The following is a 21,697-nucleotide window of genomic DNA, read 5'->3' as shown; positions in this document are numbered from 1 at the left end:
CGTTCTATTCCTCTCCATCCCATTCCATTCGGTTCCATTCCATTCCATTCCGTTCCATTCCATTCCATTCCATTCCATTCCGTTACTTTCCATTCCATTCTGTACTTTTCGGTTTGATTCCATGCCATTCCATTCCGTTCCATTCCATTCCATTCCATTCCGTTCTTCCCGGCTGGATTCTCTTCCATTCCATTCCATTCCATTCCATTCCATTCCATTCCATTCCATTCCATTCCATTCCGTTACATTCCATTCCGTTCTTCTCACGTGGATTCCATTCCATTCCATTCCATTCCATTCCTTTCCATTCCATTAAATTGCATTCCATTCCATTCCATTCCATTCCTTTCCATTCCATTCCATTATCCTCAGCTTGATTCAATTCCATTCTTTTCCATTCCATTCCGTTCCGTTCCGTTCCGTTCCATTCCGTTCCGTTCTGCTTGCATCCATTCAATTCCGTTCTATTCCATTCCATTCCAATCCATTTCATCCCATTCCATTCGATTCCATTCCGTACCCTTCCATTCCGTTCTTCTCAGGTAGATTCCATTTCATTCCTTTACATTGCATTCCATTCCATTCCATTCCATTCCATTCCATTCTATTCCTTTCCTTTCCATTCCATTCCAATCTATTCCTTTCCTTTCCATACCATTCCATTCCTTTCCATTCCATTCCATTCCGTTCTACTCGGGCAGATTCCATTCCATTCCATTCCATTCCGTTCTTCCCGGCTGGATTCTCTTCCATTCCATTCCATTCCATTCCATTCCATTCTATTCCATTCCATTCCACTCCATTCCATTCCATTCCATTCCTTTCCATTCCATTCCACTCGGGTTGATTCAATTCCATTCTATTCCATTCCATTCCGTTCCGTTCCATAGCATTCCATTTCATTCCATTTCATTCCATTCCATTCTGTTCTTTTCGGGTGGATTCCTTTCCATTCCTTTCGATTCCATTTCATTCCATTCCATTCCGATCTACTCGAGTAGATTCCATTCCATTCCATTCCATTCCATTCTCCTTGGGTGGATTCAATTCCATTCTATTCCATTCCGTTCCATTCCGTTACGTTCCATTCCATTCCGTTCTGCTCGGGTTGATTCAATTCCGTTCTATACCACTCCATCTAATTCCATTCCATTCCATTCCATTACGTTATATTCCAACCCGTTCCATTGATTCCATTCCCTTCCATTCCATTACATTCTATTCCACTCAACACGCGTTGATTCTGCTCCATTACTTTGCATTCCAGTCCATTCCTTTCCATCCCATTTATTCCATTCCATTCCACTAGTGTTGATTCCATTCTATTCCAATTTATTCCATTCCATTCCATTGTATTCAATTCCATTCCATTACATTCCACTCGGGTTGATTACATGCCATTCCATTCCACTCATGTTTCTTCCATTCCATTCCATTCCTCTCAAGTTTATTCCTTTCCATTCCATTCCATTCCATTCCATTGCATTCCTTTCCATTCCATTCGTGTTGATTTCTCTCCATTCCATTCCATTCCGTTCCATGCCATTGCATTCCTACACATTCCATTCCATTCCCTTCCATTCCATTCCTTTCCATTCCATTCTATTGCATTCCTGTCGGATTGATTCCATTCCATTCCATTCCATTCCATTCCATTCCATTCCATTCCATTCCATTCCAGATGGGTTGCTCCCATTCCATTCCATTCCATTCTTCAAGGGTTTATTCCATTTCATTCCATTCATTTCCATTCCATTCAATTCCATTCCATTCCATTCCAATCCACTCGAATTGATTCTATTCTATTCCATTCCATTCCATTTGATTCCATTGAATTCCATTCCACACGTATTGATTTGATTCCATTCCGTTCCATTCAATTCCATTCCATTCTTTTCCATTTCACTCGGGTTGATTCCATTCCATTCTATTCCATTCCACTCCATTCCATTCCATTACACTAGGGTGATTACATTCCACTCCATTCCATTCCATTCCATTCCATTCCATTCCATTCCATTCCATTCCATTCCATTACACTCGGGTTGAATTCATTGCCTTCCCTTCCATTCCATTCCATTCTATTCCATTCCATTCCATTCCATTCCATTCCTCACCGGTTGATTCTATCCGATTCCATTCCATTTCGTTCCATTCGATTCCATTCCATTCCATTCCATTTCATTCCGTTCTTCTCGGGTAGATTAAATTCCATTCCACTCCACTGCATTCCATTCCACTCCATTGCCTTCCATTCCATTCCATTCTTCTCTTGTGGATTCCATTCCATTCCGTTCCATTCCATTCCACTCCATTCCATTCCATTCCTTTGTACTCGTGTAGATTCCATTCCATTCGATTCCATTCCATTCCATTAATTTCCGTTCCATTCCATTCCATTCCATTCCATTGCGTTCCATTCCATTCCGTTCTTCACAGGTGTATTCCATTCCATTTCGTTCCATTGTGTTCCATTCCATTCCATTCCATTCCATTCCATTCCACTCGGTTGGATTCAATTCCATTCTATTCCATGCAGTTCCGTTCCGTTTCGTTCCATTCCGCTCCGCTCTACTCGGGTTGATTCAATTCCGTTCTATTCCACTCCATTCCATTCCATTCCATTCCATTTAATTCCGTTCCGTTCCATTCCATTCCGTTTTTCTCGGGTGGATTCCATTCCATTCCATTCCATTCCATTCCGTTCCGTTCCATTCCATTCCGTTCTTCTCGGGTGGATTCCATTCCATTCCATTCCATTCCATTCCATTCCATTCCATTCCATTCCATTCCATTCCGTTCTACTCGGGTAGATTCGATTCATTCCATTCCATTCTCTTCCATTTCATTCCATTCCATTCCATTCCATAACATTCCATTCCATTCTCCTCGGGTGGATTCAATTCCATTTTAATCCATTCCGGTCCGTTCCATTCCGTTCCATTCAATTCCGTTCTACTCGGGTTGATTCAATTCCGTTCTATTCCATTCCACTCCATTCCACTCCATTCCATTCCATTCCATTCCGTCACACTCCATTCCGCTCTGCTCGGGTAGATTCCATTCGATTCCATTCCATTCCATTCCATTCCATTCCATTCCATTCCATTCCATTCCATTCCATTCCATTCCATTCCACTGCATTCCATTCCATTCCATTCCATTCCATTCCACTCGGGTTGATTCATTTCCGTTCTATTCCATTCCATTCCGTTCTGTTCCATTCCATTCCATTTCATTCCATTCCTTTCCATTCCATTCTGTTCTTCTCGGGTGGATTCGTTTCCATTCCTTTCGATTCCATTTCATTCCATTCCATTCCGTTCTACTCGAGTAGATTCCATTCCATTCCATTCCATTGCATTCCATTCCATTCCATTCTCCTTGGGTGGATTCAATTCCATTCTATTCCATTCCGTTCCATTCCGTTACGTTCCATTCCATTCCGTTCTGCTCGGGTTGATTCAATTCCGTTCTATTCCACTCCATCTAATTCCATTCCATTCCATTACATTACATTATATTCCAACCCGTTCCATTGATTCCATTCCCTTCCATTCCATTACATTCTATTTCACTCAACACGCGTTGATTCTGCTCCATTACATTGCATTCCAGTCCATTCCTTTCCATTCCATTTATTCCATTCCATTCTACTAGTGTTGATTCCATTCAATTCCAATTTATTCCATTCCATTCCATTGTATTCAATTCCATTCCATTACATTCCACTCGGGTTGATTACATGCCATTCCATTCCACTCATGTTTCTTCCATTCCATTCCATTCCTCTCAAGTTTATTCCTTTCCATTCCATTCCATTCCTTTCCATTCCATTCCATTCCATTCCTTTCCATTCAATTCCATTCCATTCCATTCCATTCCATTCCATTCCATTCCATTGCATTCCTTTCCATTCCATTCGTGTTTTTTTCTCTCCATTCCATTCCATTCCATTCCATGCCATTGCATTCCAACACATTCCATTCCATTCTCTTCCATTCCATTCCTTTCCATTCCATTCTATTGTATTCCTGTCGGATTGATTCCATTCCATTCCATTCCATTCCATTCCATTCCATTCCATTCCATTCCATTCCCTTCCAGATGGGTTGCTCCCATTCCATTCCATTCCATTCTTCAAGGGTTTATTCCATTTCATTCCATTCCTTTCCATTCCATTCAATTCCATTCCATTCCATTCCAATCCACTCGAATTGATTCTATTCTATTCCATTCCATTCCATTTCATTCCATTGAATTCCATTCCACACGTGTTGATTTGATTCCATTCCGTTCCATTCAATTCCATTCCATTCTTTTCCATTTCACTCGGGTTGATTCCATTCCATTCCACTCCATTCCATTCCATTACACTAGGGTGATTCCATTCCACTCCATTCCATTCCATTCCATTCCATTCCATTCCATTCCATTCCATTCCATTCCATTCCATTACACTCGGGTTGATTCCATTGCCTTCCCTTCCATTCCATTCCATTCTATTCCATTCCATTCCATTCCATTCCTCACCAGTTGATTCTATCCGATTCCATTCCATTTCGTTCCATTCGATTCCATTCCATTCCATTCCATTTCATTCCTTTCTTCTCGGGTAGATTAAATTCCATTCCACTCCACTCCATTCCATTCCACTCCATTGCCTTCCATTCCATTCCATTCTTCTCTTGTGGATTCCATTCCATTCCGTTCCATTCCATTCCAATCCATTCCATTCCATTCCATTCCATTCCCTTCCGGTCCATTCCATTCCATTCTTCTCTTGTGGATTCCCTTCTATTCCAATCCATTAAATTCCATTCCATTCCGTTCCATTCCATTCCATTACATTACATTACTTTCCGTTCTACTCAGGTAGATTCCAGTCCATTCCATTCCATTCCATTTTTCTTGTTTGGATTCCATTCCATTCCATTCTGTTCCGCTCCATTCCATTCTATCTCATTCTGTTCCATTCCATTCCATTCCATTCCTTTCTACTCGGGTAGATTCCATTCCATTCCATTCCATTCCATTCCATTCCATTCCATTCCATACCATTGCATTCCATTCCATTCCATTGCATTCCATTCCATTTCATTCTGGTCCATTGCATTCCATTCCATTCTCTTCTGGTGGATGCAGTTCCATTCTATTCCATTCCGGTCCATTCCGTTCCGTTCCATTCCGTTCCGTTGCATTCCATTCCTTTCCATTGCATTCCATTCCGTTCTACACCGGTAGATTGCATTCCATTCCATTCCACTCCATTCAATTCCGTTGCACTCCTTTCAGTTCTTCTCGGGTGGATTCCTTTCCTTTCCCTTCCATTCGATTCCATTCCGTTCTACACGGGTAGATTCCATTCCATTCCATTCCATTCCATTCCATTCCATTCCATTCCATTCCATTCCATTCCATTCCATTCCATTCCATTCCGTTACTTTCCATTCCATTCTGTACTTTTCGGTTTGATTCCATGCCATTCCATTCCGTTCCATTCCATTCCATTCCATTCCGTTCTTCCCGGCTGGATTCTCTTCCATTCCATTCCATTCCATTCCATTCCATTCCATTCCATTCCATTCCATTCCGTTACATTCCATTCCGTTCTTCTCACGTGGATTCCATTCCATTCCATTCCATTCCATTCCTTTCCATTCCATTAAATTGCATTCCATTCCATTCCATTCCATTCCTTTCCATTCCATTCCATTATCCTCAGCTTGATTCAATTCCATTCTTTTCCATTCCATTCCGTTCCGTTCCGTTCCGTTCCATTCCGTTCCGTTCTGCTTGCATCCATTCAATTCCGTTCTATTCCATTCCATTCCAATCCATTTCATCCCATTCCATTCGATTCCATTCCGTACCCTTCCATTCCGTTCTTCTCAGGTAGATTCCATTTCATTCCTTTACATTGCATTCCATTCCATTCCATTCCATTCCATTCCATTCTATTCCTTTCCTTTCCATTCCATTCCAATCTATTCCTTTCCTTTCCATACCATTCCATTCCTTTCCATTCCATTCCATTCCGTTCTACTCGGGCAGATTCCATTCCATTCCATTCCATTCCGTTCTTCCCGGCTGGATTCTCTTCCATTCCATTCCATTCCATTCCATTCCATTCTATTCCATTCCATTCCACTCCATTCCATTCCATTCCATTCCTTTCCATTCCATTCCACTCGGGTTGATTCAATTCCATTCTATTCCATTCCATTCCGTTCCGTTCCATAGCATTCCATTTCATTCCATTTCATTCCATTCCATTCTGTTCTTTTCGGGTGGATTCCTTTCCATTCCTTTCGATTCCATTTCATTCCATTCCATTCCGATCTACTCGAGTAGATTCCATTCCATTCCATTCCATTCCATTCTCCTTGGGTGGATTCAATTCCATTCTATTCCATTCCGTTCCATTCCGTTACGTTCCATTCCATTCCGTTCTGCTCGGGTTGATTCAATTCCGTTCTATACCACTCCATCTAATTCCATTCCATTCCATTCCATTACGTTATATTCCAACCCGTTCCATTGATTCCATTCCCTTCCATTCCATTACATTCTATTCCACTCAACACGCGTTGATTCTGCTCCATTACTTTGCATTCCAGTCCATTCCTTTCCATCCCATTTATTCCATTCCATTCCACTAGTGTTGATTCCATTCTATTCCAATTTATTCCATTCCATTCCATTGTATTCAATTCCATTCCATTACATTCCACTCGGGTTGATTACATGCCATTCCATTCCACTCATGTTTCTTCCATTCCATTCCATTCCTCTCAAGTTTATTCCTTTCCATTCCATTCCATTCCATTCCATTGCATTCCTTTCCATTCCATTCGTGTTGATTTCTCTCCATTCCATTCCATTCCGTTCCATGCCATTGCATTCCTACACATTCCATTCCATTCCCTTCCATTCCATTCCTTTCCATTCCATTCTATTGCATTCCTGTCGGATTGATTCCATTCCATTCCATTCCATTCCATTCCATTCCATTCCATTCCATTCCATTCCAGATGGGTTGCTCCCATTCCATTCCATTCCATTCTTCAAGGGTTTATTCCATTTCATTCCATTCATTTCCATTCCATTCAATTCCATTCCATTCCATTCCAATCCACTCGAATTGATTCTATTCTATTCCATTCCATTCCATTTGATTCCATTGAATTCCATTCCACACGTATTGATTTGATTCCATTCCGTTCCATTCAATTCCATTCCATTCTTTTCCATTTCACTCGGGTTGATTCCATTCCATTCTATTCCATTCCACTCCATTCCATTCCATTACACTAGGGTGATTACATTCCACTCCATTCCATTCCATTCCATTCCATTCCATTCCATTCCATTCCATTCCATTCCATTACACTCGGGTTGAATTCATTGCCTTCCCTTCCATTCCATTCCATTCTATTCCATTCCATTCCATTCCATTCCATTCCTCACCGGTTGATTCTATCCGATTCCATTCCATTTCGTTCCATTCGATTCCATTCCATTCCATTCCATTTCATTCCGTTCTTCTCGGGTAGATTAAATTCCATTCCACTCCACTGCATTCCATTCCACTCCATTGCCTTCCATTCCATTCCATTCTTCTCTTGTGGATTCCATTCCATTCCGTTCCATTCCATTCCACTCCATTCCATTCCATTCCTTTGTACTCGTGTAGATTCCATTCCATTCGATTCCATTCCATTCCATTAATTTCCGTTCCATTCCATTCCATTCCATTCCATTGCGTTCCATTCCATTCCGTTCTTCACAGGTGTATTCCATTCCATTTCGTTCCATTGTGTTCCATTCCATTCCATTCCATTCCATTCCATTCCACTCGGTTGGATTCAATTCCATTCTATTCCATGCAGTTCCGTTCCGTTTCGTTCCATTCCGCTCCGCTCTACTCGGGTTGATTCAATTCCGTTCTATTCCACTCCATTCCATTCCATTCCATTCCATTTAATTCCGTTCCGTTCCATTCCATTCCGTTTTTCTCGGGTGGATTCCATTCCATTCCATTCCATTCCATTCCGTTCCGTTCCATTCCATTCCGTTCTTCTCGGGTGGATTCCATTCCATTCCATTCCATTCCATTCCATTCCATTCCATTCCATTCCATTCCATTCCGTTCTACTCGGGTAGATTCGATTCATTCCATTCCATTCTCTTCCATTTCATTCCATTCCATTCCATTCCATAACATTCCATTCCATTCTCCTCGGGTGGATTCAATTCCATTTTAATCCATTCCGGTCCGTTCCATTCCGTTCCATTCAATTCCGTTCTACTCGGGTTGATTCAATTCCGTTCTATTCCATTCCACTCCATTCCACTCCATTCCATTCCATTCCATTCCGTCACACTCCATTCCGCTCTGCTCGGGTAGATTCCATTCGATTCCATTCCATTCCATTCCATTCCATTCCATTCCATTCCATTCCATTCCATTCCATTCCATTCCATTCCACTGCATTCCATTCCATTCCATTCCATTCCATTCCACTCGGGTTGATTCATTTCCGTTCTATTCCATTCCATTCCGTTCTGTTCCATTCCATTCCATTTCATTCCATTCCTTTCCATTCCATTCTGTTCTTCTCGGGTGGATTCGTTTCCATTCCTTTCGATTCCATTTCATTCCATTCCATTCCGTTCTACTCGAGTAGATTCCATTCCATTCCATTCCATTGCATTCCATTCCATTCCATTCTCCTTGGGTGGATTCAATTCCATTCTATTCCATTCCGTTCCATTCCGTTACGTTCCATTCCATTCCGTTCTGCTCGGGTTGATTCAATTCCGTTCTATTCCACTCCATCTAATTCCATTCCATTCCATTACATTACATTATATTCCAACCCGTTCCATTGATTCCATTCCCTTCCATTCCATTACATTCTATTTCACTCAACACGCGTTGATTCTGCTCCATTACATTGCATTCCAGTCCATTCCTTTCCATTCCATTTATTCCATTCCATTCTACTAGTGTTGATTCCATTCAATTCCAATTTATTCCATTCCATTCCATTGTATTCAATTCCATTCCATTACATTCCACTCGGGTTGATTACATGCCATTCCATTCCACTCATGTTTCTTCCATTCCATTCCATTCCTCTCAAGTTTATTCCTTTCCATTCCATTCCATTCCTTTCCATTCCATTCCATTCCATTCCTTTCCATTCAATTCCATTCCATTCCATTCCATTCCATTCCATTCCATTCCATTGCATTCCTTTCCATTCCATTCGTGTTTTTTTCTCTCCATTCCATTCCATTCCATTCCATGCCATTGCATTCCAACACATTCCATTCCATTCTCTTCCATTCCATTCCTTTCCATTCCATTCTATTGTATTCCTGTCGGATTGATTCCATTCCATTCCATTCCATTCCATTCCATTCCATTCCATTCCATTCCATTCCCTTCCAGATGGGTTGCTCCCATTCCATTCCATTCCATTCTTCAAGGGTTTATTCCATTTCATTCCATTCCTTTCCATTCCATTCAATTCCATTCCATTCCATTCCAATCCACTCGAATTGATTCTATTCTATTCCATTCCATTCCATTTCATTCCATTGAATTCCATTCCACACGTGTTGATTTGATTCCATTCCGTTCCATTCAATTCCATTCCATTCTTTTCCATTTCACTCGGGTTGATTCCATTCCATTCCACTCCATTCCATTCCATTACACTAGGGTGATTCCATTCCACTCCATTCCATTCCATTCCATTCCATTCCATTCCATTCCATTCCATTCCATTCCATTACACTCGGGTTGATTCCATTGCCTTCCCTTCCATTCCATTCCATTCTATTCCATTCCATTCCATTCCATTCCTCACCAGTTGATTCTATCCGATTCCATTCCATTTCGTTCCATTCGATTCCATTCCATTCCATTCCATTTCATTCCTTTCTTCTCGGGTAGATTAAATTCCATTCCACTCCACTCCATTCCATTCCACTCCATTGCCTTCCATTCCATTCCATTCTTCTCTTGTGGATTCCATTCCATTCCGTTCCATTCCATTCCAATCCATTCCATTCCATTCCATTCCATTCCCTTCCGGTCCATTCCATTCCATTCTTCTCTTGTGGATTCCCTTCTATTCCAATCCATTAAATTCCATTCCATTCCGTTCCATTCCATTCCATTACATTACATTACTTTCCGTTCTACTCAGGTAGATTCCAGTCCATTCCATTCCATTCCATTTTTCTTGTTTGGATTCCATTCCATTCCATTCTGTTCCGCTCCATTCCATTCTATCTCATTCTGTTCCATTCCATTCCATTCCATTCCTTTCTACTCGGGTAGATTCCATTCCATTCCATTCCATTCCATTCCATTCCATTCCATTCCATACCATTGCATTCCATTCCATTCCATTGCATTCCATTCCATTTCATTCTGGTCCATTGCATTCCATTCCATTCTCTTCTGGTGGATGCAGTTCCATTCTATTCCATTCCGGTCCATTCCGTTCCGTTCCATTCCGTTCCGTTGCATTCCATTCCTTTCCATTGCATTCCATTCCGTTCTACACCGGTAGATTGCATTCCATTCCATTCCACTCCATTCAATTCCGTTGCACTCCTTTCAGTTCTTCTCGGGTGGATTCCTTTCCTTTCCCTTCCATTCGATTCCATTCCGTTCTACACGGGTAGATTCCATTCCATTCCATTCCATTCCATTCCATTCCATTCCATTCCATTCCATTCCATTCCATTCCATTCCATTCCATTCCATTCCATTCCATTCCATTCCATTCTATTCCATTCCATTCCATTCTATTCCATTCCATTCCGTTCCATTCCATTCTCCTTGTGTGGATTCAATTCCATTCTATTCCATTCCGTTCCGTTCCATTCCGTTCCATTCCATTCCGTTCTACTCGGGTTGATTCAATTCCGTACTATTCCACTCTATTCCATTCCATTCTTTTCCATTCCATTGCGTTCTTCTCGGGAGGATTCCATTCCATTCCAATACATTCTTTTCCTTTCCACTGCCTTCCATTCCATTCCATTCCATTCCATTCTTTTCCATTCCATTGCGTTCTTCTCGGGAGGATTCCATTCCATTCCAATCCATTCTTTTCCTTTCCACTGCATTCCATTCCATTCCATTCCATTCCATTCCATTCCATTCCATTCCATTCCATTCCATTCCATTCCATTTTATTCCGTTCTACTGAGTTAGACTACATTCCATTCCGTTCCATTCCATTCCATTCCATTCCACTCAATTCCATTCCATTCCGTTCTTCTCGGGTGGATTCCATTCCAATCCATTCCAATCCATTCCATTCTGTTCCGTTTCGTTCCATTCCGTTCCGTTCTACTCGGGTTGATTAAATTCCGTTCTATTCCACTCCATTTCATTTCATTGCGTTCCATTCCATTCCGTTCCATTCCATTACATTCCGTTCTTCTCCGGTGAATTCCATTCCATTCGAATCCATTCCATTCCGTTTCATTCCATTCCATTACATTCCGTTCTACTCAGTTAGATTCAATTCATTTCATTCCTTTCCATTCCATTATATTCCATTCCACTCCATTCCATTCCATTCCATTCTGTTCCATTACATTCCGTTCTTCTCGGGTGGATTCCATTCCATTCCTTTCCATTCCACTCTACTCAGGTAGATTCAATTCATTCCATTCCATTCCATTCCATTCCATTCCATTCCATTCCATTCCATTCCATTCCATTCCAATCCATTCCATTCCATTTCATTGCATTGAGTTCCATTTCGTCCTTCTTTGGAGGATTCCATTCCATTCCATTCCGTTCCATTCCGTTCCATTCCATTGCATTCCATTCCATTCCGTTCCGTTCCATTCCTTTCTCCTCGGGTGGATTCCATTCCATTCCATTCCATTCCATTCCATTCCTTTCCATTCCATTCCATTCCATTCCTTTCCATTCCTTTCCATTCCATTCCATTCCATTCTACTCGTTTCCTTTCCATTCCATTCCATTTCATTCCATTCCGTTCTACTCGGGAAGATTCAATTCCATTCCATTCAATTCCATTCCATTCCATTCCATTCCATTCCTTTCCATTCCATTCCTTTCCTTTCCATTACATTCCATTGCATTCCGTTCCATTCCATTCGATTCCATTCCATTCCATTCCTTTCCATACCGTTCCATTCCATTTAATTCCATTCAATTCCATTCCCTTCCATTCCGTTCCATTCCATTCCATTCCATTCCGTTTCATTCCATTCCATTCTTCACAGGTGGATTCCATTCCATTTCATTACTTTCCATTCCATTCCATTCCACTCCATTCCATTATATTCCATTCAACTCGGTTGGATTCAGTTCCATTCTCTTCCATTCCGTTCCGTTCAGTTTCTTTCCATTCTGTTCCGTTCTACTCGGTTTGATGCATTTCCGTTCTATTCCACTCCATTCCATTCCATTCCATTCCATTCCATTCCATTCTGTTCCGTTCCATTCCATTCCGTTCTTCTCGGTTGGATTCCATTCCATTCGATTCGATTCCATTCCATTCCATTCCATTCCATTCCATTCCATTCCATTCTATTCCTTTCCTTTCCATTCCATTCCATTCTATTCCTTTCCTTTCCATACCATTCCATTCCATTCCATTCCATTCCATTCCTTTCTACTCGGGCAGATTCCATTCCATTCCATTCCATTCCATTCCATTCCATTCTACTCGGGTAGTTTCAAATCCATTCCATTCCATTCCATTCCTTTCCATTCCATTTCATTCCATTCCATTCCTTTCCATTCCGTTCTACTCAGGTAGATTCCATTTCATTCCATTCCATTCCATTCCATTCCGTTCCATTCCATTCCATTCCGTTTTACTCGGGTAGTTTCCATTCCATTCCTTTCCATTCCATTGCATTCCATTCTCCATGGGTGGATTCAATTCCATTCTATTCCATTCTGTTCCGTCCCGTTCCGTTCCATTCTGTTCCGCTCTTCTCAGGTAGATTCAATTCCGTTCTATTCCACTCCATTCCATTGCATTCCACTCCTTTCCATTCCATTCCATTCCATTCCGTTCCATTCCATTCCGTTCTTATAGGGTGGATTCCACTCCATTTCATACCATTCCATTCCGTTCTTTTCCATTCGATTCCATTCCATTCCATTCCATTCCATTCTACTCGTGTAGATTCAGTTCATTCGAATCCATTCCATTCCATTCCATTTCATTCCACTCTCGTCGGGTGGATTGAATTCCATTCTATTCCATTCAATTCCGTTCCGTTCCGTTCCATACCATTCCGTTCTACTCGGGTTGATTCAATTCCGTACTATTATACTCCACTCCATTCCATTCCATTCCATTCCGTTGCACTCCTTTCCATTCTTCTCGGGTGGATTCCATTCCTTTCCATTCCATTCCATTAGGTTCCGTTCCATTCCGTTCCTTTCAATTCCATTCCATTCCGTTCTTCTCGGGTGGATTCCATTCCATTCCATTTCATTTCATTCCATTCCATTCCATTCCATTCCGTTCTTCTCGGGTGGATTCCATTCCATTCCGTTCCGTTGCATTCCATACCATTCCATTCCTTTCTATTAAATTCCGTGCCACTCGGGTAGATTCCATTTCATTCCATTCCATTTCATTCCATAACATTCCATTCCATTCCATTCCATAACATTCCATTCCATTCCATTCCATAACATTCCATTCCATTCCATTCCATTCTACTCGGGTAGATTTCATTGCATTCCATTCCATTCCATTCCATTACATTCCATTCCATACCATTCCATTCCATTCCATTCCATTCCGTTCTACTCGGGGAGATTCCTTTCCATTCCATTCCGTTCCGTTCCATTCCATTCCATTCCATTCCCTTCTACTCGGGTAGATTCCATTCCATTCCATTCCACTCCATTCCATTCCATTCATTTCCATTCCATTCCATTCCATTCCATTCTTTTCCATTCCATTCCGTTCTTCTCGGGAGGATTCCATTCCATTCCAATCCATTCAGTTCCTTTCCACTGCATTCCATTCCATTCCATTCCATTTTATTCCGTTTACTCAGGTAGACTACATTCCATTCCGTTCCATTCCATTCCAATCCATTCCATTCCATCCCGTTCCATTCCGTTCCGTTCCATTCCATTCCATTCCGTTCTTCTCGGGTGGATTCCATTCCATTTCATTCGAATCCATTCCATTGCGTTCCATTCCATTCCGTTCCATTCTATTCCATTCCATTCCATTCCATTCCATTCCATTCCATTCCATTCCATTCCATTCCATTCTATTCCATTGCACTTCATTCCATTCCATTCCATTCCATTCCATTCCATTCCATTCCATTCCATTCCATTCCATTGCACTCGGGTTGATTCCATTGCCTTCCCTTCCATTCCATTCCATTCTATTCCATTCTATTCCATTCCATTCCGTTCCATTCCATTCCTCACCTCTTGATTCTATCCGATTCCATTCCATTTCGTTCCATTCGATTCCATTCCATTCCATTCCATTTCATTCCGTTCTTCTCGGGTAGATTAAATTCCATTCCACTCCACTCCATTCCATTCCACTCCATTGCCTTCCATTCCATTCCATTCTTCTTGTTTGGATTCCATTCCATTCCATTCCGTTCCATTCCATTCCATTCCATTCCATTCTACTCGGGTAGATTCCATTCCATTCCATTCCATTCCATACCATTCCATTCCATTCCATTCCATTTCATTCTGGTCCATTCCATTCCATTCCATTCTCTTCTGGGGGATTCAGTTCTATTCTATTCCATTCCGGTCCATTCCGTTCCGTTCCATTCCGTTCCGTTGCATTCCATTCCTTTCCATTCCATTCCAATCCGTTCTACACGGGTAGATTCCATTCCATTCCATTCCATTCCATTCCATTCCATTCCATTCCATTCCATTCCATTCCATTCCATTCCATTCTGTTCTTCTCGGGTGGATTCCTTTCCATTCCCTTCCATTCCATTCCATTCCGTTCTACACGGGTAGATTCCATTCCATTCCATTCCGTTCCATTCCATTCTATTCAATTCCATTCCATTCGATTCCATTCTATTCCATTCTTTTCCATTCCATTCCATTCCATTCCATTCTCCTTGTGTGGATTCAATTCCATTCTATTCCATTCCGTTCCGTTACGTTACGTTCCATTCCATTCCGTTCTGCACGGGTTGATTCAATTCCGTTCTATTCCACTCCATCCCATTCCATTCCGTTCCATTCCATTCCATTCCATTCCATTCCGTTACGTTCCATTCCATTCTGTTCTTTTCGGGTTGATTCCATGCCATTCCATTCCGTTCCATTCCATTCCATTCCATTCCGTTCTTCACGGCTGGATTCTCTTCCATTCCATTCCATTCCATTCCATTCCATTCCATTCCATTCCATTCCATTCCATTCCGTTACATTCCATTCCGTTCTTCTCACGTGGATTCCATTCCATTCCATTCCATTTCATTCCTTTCCATTCCATTCCATTCCATTCCATTCCTTTCCATTCCATTCCATTATCCTCGGCTTGATTCAATTCCATTCTTTTCCATTCCATTCCGTTCCGTTCCGTTCCGTTCCATTCCGTTCCGTTCTACTTGCATCCATTCACTTCCGTTCTATTCCATTCCATTCCAATCCATTTCATCCCATTCCATTCGATTCCATTCCGTACCCTTCCATTCCGTTCTTCTCGGGTAGATTCCATTCCATTCTATTCCATTGCATTCCATTCCATTCCATTCCATTCAATTCCATTCCATTCCATTCCATTCCATTCCATTCCGTTCTACTCAGGTTGATTCAATTCCATTTTATTCCATTCCATTCCGTTCTGTTCCGTTCCGTTCAGTTCTACTCGGGTTTATTCCATTCCATTCCATTCCATTCCATTCCATTCCTTTCAATTCGGGTTGCTTCCATTCCATTCCATTCCATTCCATTCCATTCCATTCCATTCCATTCCATTCCACACGGGTTGATTCATTTCCGTTCTATTCCATTCCATTCCGTTCCGTTCTACTCGGATTGATTCAATTCCATTCTATTCCATTCCATTCCAGTCCAGTCCATTCCATTCCATTCCATTCCATTCCATTCCATTCCATTCCATTCCATTCCATTCCATTCCATTCCATTTCACTCGGGTTGATTCAGCTCTGTTCTACTCAATTCCATTCCATTCCGTTCCTTTCCATTCCGTTCCATTCCGTTCAGTTCCACTCGGATTGATTCAATTCCGTTCTATTACTTTCCATTCCATTCCATTGCATTCCATTCCATTCCGTTCCATTCCATTCCATTCCATTCCATTCCATTCCATTCCATTCCATTCCACTCGGGTTGATTCAGTTTCATTCTATAAAATTCCATTCCGTTCCATTCCGTTCTGTTCAGTTGCATTCCGTTCCGTTCTACTCGGATTTATTCAATTCCTTTCTACTCCATTCCACTCCATTCCACTCCATTCCATTCCATTCCATTCCATTCCACTCCATTCCATTCCATTCCATTCCATTCCGTAACACTCCATTCCGTTCTTCTCGGGTGGATTCCATTCGATTCCATTCCATTCCATTCCATTGCATTCCGATCCATTCCATTCCATTCCGTTCAACTCGGGTTGATTCCATTCCATTCCATTCCATTCCATTCGATTCCATTCCATTCCACTCCATTCCATTCCATTCCATTCCATTCCATTCCATTCCACTCGGGTTGATTCAATTCCGTTCTATTCCAATCCATTCCATTCCGTTCCATTCCATTCCATTTCATTCCATTCCATTCCATTCCATTCTGTTCTTCTAGGGTGGATTCTTTTCCATTCCTTTCGATTCCATTTCATTCCATTCCATTCCATTCCATTCCATTCCATTCCATTCCACTCGGGTTGATTCATTTCCAATCTATTCAATTCCATTCCGGTCCATTCCGTTCTGTTCCGTTGCATTCCGTTCCGTTCTACTCGGATTGATTCAATTCCGTTCTATTCCATTCCACTCCATTCCACTCCATTCCATTCCATTCCATTCCATTCCATTCCATTCCCTTCCAGATGGGTTGCTCCCATTCCATTCCATTCCATTCTTCAAGGGTTTATTCCATTTCATTCCATTCCTTTCGATTGCATTCAATTCCTTTCCATTCCATTCCAATCTACTCGAATTGATTCTATTCTATTCCATTCCATTCCATTTCATTCCATTGAATTCCATTCCACACGTGTTGATTTGATAACATTCCGTTCCATTCAATTCCATTCCATTCTTTCCCATTTCACTCGGGTTGATTCCATTCCATTCCACTCCATTCCATTCCATTACACTAGGGTGATTCCATTCCACTCCATTCCATTCCATTCCATTCCATTCCATTCCATTCCATTCCATTCCATTCCATTACACTCGGGTTGATTCCATTGCCTTTCCTTCCATTCCATTCCATTCTATTCCATTCCATTCCATTCCATTCCATTCCTCACCTGTTGATTCTATCCGATTCCATTCCATTCCATTCCATTCCATTCCATTCAATTCCATTCCATTCCATTCCATTCTATTCCATTCTATTCCATTGCATTCCTTTCCATTCCATTCTCCTTGTGTGGATTCAATGCCATTCTATTCCATTCCGTTCCGTTCCGTTACGTTCCATTCCATTCCGTTCTGCACGGGTTGATTCAATTCCGTTCTATTCCTCTCCATCCCATTCCATTCGGTTCCATTCCATTCCATTCCGTTCCATTCCACTCCATTCCATTCCATTCCGTTACTTTCCATTCCATTCTGTACTTTTCGGTTTGATTCCATGCCATTCCATTCCGTTCCATTCCATTCCATTCCATTCCGTTCTTCCCGGCTGGATTCTCTTCCATTCCATTCCATTCCATTCCATTCCATTCCATTCCATTCCGTTACATTCCATTCCGTTCTTCTCACGTGGATTCCATTCCATTCCATTCCATTCCATTCCTTTCCATTCCATTAAATTGCATTCCATTCCATTCCATTCCATTCCTTTCCATTCCATTCCATTATCCTCAGCTTGATTCAATTCCATTCTTTTCCATTCCATTCCGTTCCGTTCCGTTCCGTTCCATTCCGTTCCGTTCTGCTTGCATCCATTCAATTCCGTTCTATTCCATTCCATTCCAATCCATTTCATCCCATTCCATTCGATTCCATTCCGTACCCTTCCATTCCGTTCTTCTCAGGTAGATTCCATTCCATTCCTTTCCATTGCATTCCATTCCATTCCATTCCATTCCATTCCATTCCATTCTATTCCTTTCCTTTCCATTCCATTTCATTCTATTCCTTTCCTTTCCATACCATTCCATTCCTTTCCATTCCATTCCATTCCGTTCTACTCGGGCAGATTCCATTCCATTCCATTCCATTCCATTCCATTCCATTCCATTCCATTCCATTCCATTCCATTCCATTCTACTCGGGTAGTTTCAAATCCATTCCATTCCATTCCATTCCTTTCCATTCCATTTCATTCCATTCCATTCCATTCCATTCCGTTCTACTCAGGTAGATTCCATTTCATTCCATTCCATTCCATTCCATTCCGTTCCATTCCATTCCATTCCATTCCGTTTTACTCGGGTAGTTTCCATTCAATTCCTTTCCATTCCATTGCATTCCATTCTCCATGGGTGGATTCAATTCCATTCTATTCCATTCCGTTCCGTCCCGTTCCGTTCCATTCTGTTCCGCTCTTCTCAGGTAGATTCAATTCCGTTCTATTCCACTCCATTCCATTGCATTCCACTCCTTTCCATTCCATTCCATTCCGTTCCGTTCCATTCCATTCCGTTCTTATAGGGTGGATTCCACTCCATTTCATACCATTCCATTCCGTTCTTTTCCATTCGATTCCATTCCATTCCATTCCATTCCGTTCTACTCGTGTAGATTCAGTTCATTCGAATCCATTCCATTCCATTCCATTTCATTCCACTCTCGTCGGGTGGATTGAATTCCATTCTATTCCATTCAATTCCGTTCCGTTCCGTTCCATTCCATTCCGTTCTACTCGGGTTGATTCAATTCCGTACTATTCCACTCCACTCCATTCCATTCCATTCCATTCCGTTGCACTCCTTTCCGTTCTTCTCGGGTGGATTCCATTCCTTTCCATTCCATTCCATTAGGTTCCGTTCCATTCCGTTCCTTTCAATTCCATTCCATTCCGTTCTTCTCGGGTGGATTCCATTCCATTCCATTTCATTTCATTCCATTCCATTCCATTCCATTCCGTTCTTCTCGGGTGGATTCCATTCCATTCCGTTCCGTTGCATTCCATACCATTCCATTCCTTTCTATTCCATTCCGTGCCACTCGGGTAGATTCCATTCCATTCCATTCCATTTCATTCCATAACATTCCATTCCATTCCATTCCATAACATTCCATTCCATTCCATTCCATAACATTCCATTCCATTCCATTCCATTCTACTCGGGTAGATTTCATTGCATTCCATTCCATTCCATTCCATTCCATTCCATTCCATACCATTCCATTCCATTCCATTCCATTCCGTTCTACTCGGGGAGATTCCTTTCCATTTCATTCCCTTCCGTTCCATTCCATTCCATTCGATTCCCTTCTACTCGGGTAGATTCCATTCCATTCCATTCCACTCCATTCCATTCCATTCATTTCCATCCCATTCCATTCCATTCCATTCTTTTCCATTCCATTACGTTCTTCTCGGGAGGATTCCATTCCATTCCAATCCATTCGGTTCCTTTCCACTGCATTCCATTCCATTCCATTCCATTTTATTCCGTTTACTCAGGTAGACTACATTCCATTCCGTTCCATTCCATTCCATTCCATTCCATCCCGTTCCATTCCGTTCCGTTCCATTCCATTCCATTCCGTTCTTCTCGGGTGGATTCCATTCCATTTCATTCGAATCCATTCCATTCCGTTCCATTCCATTCCGTTCCATTCTATTCCATTTCATTCCATTCCATTCCATTCCATTCCATTCCATTCCATTCCATTCTATTCCATTGCACTCCATTCCATTCCATTCCATTCCATTCCATTCCATTCCATTCCATTCCATTGCACTCGGGTTGATTCCATTGCCTTCCCTTCCATTCCATTCCATTCTATTCCATTCCATTCCATTCCATTCCATTCCATTCCATTCCATTCCTCACGTGTTGATTCTATCCGATTCCATTCCATTTCGTTCCATTCGATTCCATTCCATTCCATTCCATTTCATTCCGTTTTTCTCGGGTAGATTAAATTCCATTCCACTCCACTCCATTCCATTCCACTCCATTGCCTTCCATTCCATTCCATTCTTCTTGTTTGGATTCCATTCCATTCCATTCCATTCCATTCCATTCCATTCCATTCCATTCCATTCCATTCCATTCCTTTCTACTCGGGTAGATTCCATTCCATTCCATTCCATTCCATACCATTCCATTTCATTCCATTCCATTGCATTCCATTCCATTTCATTCTGGTCCATTCCATTCCATTCCATTCTCTTCTGGGGGATTCAGTTCTATTCTATTCCATTCTGGTCCATTCCGTTCCGTTCCATTCCGTTCCGTTGCATTCCATTCCTTTCCATTCCATTCCAATCCGTTCTACACGGGTAGATTCCATTCCATTCCATTCCATTCCATTCCATTCCATTCCATTCCATTCCATTCTGTTCTTCTCGGGTGGATTCCTTTCGATTCCCTTCCATTCCATTCCATTCCGTTCTACACGGGTAGATTCCATTCCATTCCATTCCGTTCCATTCCATTCTATTCCATTCCATTCCATTCCATTCCATTCTATTCCATTCTATTCCATTCCATTCCATTCCATTCCATTCTCCTTGTGTGGATTCAATTCCATTCTATTCCATTCCGTTCCGTTCCGTTACGTTCCCTTCCATTCCGTTCTGCACGGGTTGATTCAATTCCGTTCTATTCCACTCCATCCCATTCCATTCTGTTCCATTCCATTCCATTCCATTCCATTCCGTTACGTTCCATTCCATTCTGTTCTTTTCGGGTTGATTCCATGCCATTCCATTCCGTTCCATTCCATTCCATTCCATTCCGTTCTTCCCGGCTGGATTCTCTTCCATTCCATTCCATTCCATTCCATTCCATTCCATTCCATTCCATTCCATTCCATTACATTCCATTCCGTTCTTCTCACGTGGATTCCATTCCATTCCATTCCATTCCATTCCTTTCCATTCCATTCCATTATCCTCGGCTTGATTCAATTCCATTCTTTTCCATTCCATTCCGTTCCGTTCCGTTCCGTTCCATTCCGTTCCGTTCTACTTGCATCCATTCAATTCCGTTCTATTCCATTCCATTCCAATCCATTTCATCCCATTCCATTCGATTCCATTCCGTACCCTTCCATTCCGTTCTTCTCGGGTAGATTCCATTCCATTCCATTCCATTGCATTCCATTCCATTCCATTCCATTCAATTCCATTCCATTCCATTCCATTCCATTCCATTGCATTCCATTCCATTCCGTTCCATTCCATTCCATTCCATTCCATTCCACACGGGTTGATTCAATTCCGTTCTATTCCATTCCATTCCGTTCCGTTCTACTCGGATTGATTCAATTCCATTCTATTCCATTCCAT

This window comes from Gorilla gorilla, chromosome 23 (assembly GCF_029281585.2).
Source record: "Gorilla gorilla gorilla isolate KB3781 chromosome 23, NHGRI_mGorGor1-v2.1_pri, whole genome shotgun sequence".
NCBI classification, from domain to species: Eukaryota; Metazoa; Chordata; class Mammalia; order Primates; family Hominidae; genus Gorilla; species Gorilla gorilla.
The sequence above is the reverse complement of the archived record's forward strand: the minus strand, read 5'-3'. Positions refer to the sequence as shown.